This window comes from Salvelinus sp. IW2-2015, linkage group LG4q.1:29 (genome assembly GCF_002910315.2).
Source record: "Salvelinus sp. IW2-2015 linkage group LG4q.1:29, ASM291031v2, whole genome shotgun sequence".
NCBI classification, from domain to species: Eukaryota; Metazoa; Chordata; class Actinopteri; order Salmoniformes; family Salmonidae; genus Salvelinus; species Salvelinus sp. IW2-2015.
The window spans coordinates 88,692,231-88,693,601 of NC_036842.1; positions in this window are offsets into that span (position 1 = coordinate 88,692,231).

The following is a 1,371-nucleotide window of genomic DNA, read 5'->3' on the forward strand; positions in this document are numbered from 1 at the left end:
CTCTCTCTCCCTCTCACTCTTTCTCTCCCTCTCTCCCCTCTCTCTCTCTCTCTCTCTTTCTCTGTCTCTTTCTCTCCCTCTGTCTCTCTGTCTCTTCGCTCCATTGTGAATAGATAGCTAGGCCTATATGATCACTGAAACCTGAGCTCGCCCCCAGTCAAAAGACAAGTGCAGAGAAAAGAGAGGGATTACCTCTGGAGAAGAAAAGAAAAGTACAAAATGAGGATTTTCTGTCTGTCTGACAGGCATGCCAGAGTGAGTGAGCCAGCTAGTGAGGGCTCCAGGATCTTAAAATAGCATGGTAATAGCTCCATGTCAGTGTGGATGTACCAAATTAGCACACTGTTCCCTATATAGTGCACTACTTTTGAGTAGGGCCCATAAGGCTCTGGCTGAAAGCAGTACACTATATAGGGGAACATTTGGGATGCAGACAGTGTGCTGCTGACAGGCCAAGGGTGAGACAGACAGACACAGGCTCTCAGAGGTGTAATCTCTCTGTGTAGTATCTTTCTGCAGCTGTCTCCTGAAGAGCAACATCAGGACTATAGTAGGACTACACAGCTGGGACATGCTAGGGAAAAGGGGCTAGTAAGTGCTGCTTATCTGCTTTCTGAGGGCTTTTTGAGGGGGCTTTCAGTGGGCCACTGCTCTCTTTAACACTCACACCGGTGAATGACACAGTCTTTCGATGGGATACCCCTAGTCTCACAGTATGGGACAGTTTCCCGGACCCGGATTAATACTCCACGAACTGAAACATCTCTATTTGGGGCATGCTTTTTTTAGTCCAGGTGTGGGCTTTAATCTGGGTCTGTGAAAACTGGCTCTATGTGTGTCTCGGGTAACCAGACAATTTGAATGAATTTTTCTTAATAACTGGTTTGGCTAGTCATGTGGATATGTTAACGAGCTAGGTCCTTCAGAACACACGGGTAATTAGCCATTTAATCATCAACACCTTCACTAACCCTAATTTGATCCAGGGTCGAGCCGTATTACTTTTGGCTGACCCTGTAAAACAACACATTTCACTGCACCTATCCGGTGAATGACAATAAAATAAATAAATAATATGAATTGCCCTTGATGACCAACGTTTGCGTACAACCGTATCCTATTTCCAGTAGACATAAATCCACAGTAATGATACCTTTTGTACTTGCAGAATGTGGTATGTGATGTAAAGCACATTTTCTTTACAATGAACATCATGACAAAGTAAACATCTCATCTGTCATGTTTTTTTCATCAGTGGGTAAGTAGGGTTAGGGCTAAGGCTAGGGTTAGGGGTTAGGGGTTAGGGGTTAGGGGTTAGATTGAGGGTTATGGGTTAGGCATTAGGGCTAAGGCTAGGGTTAGGGGTTAGGG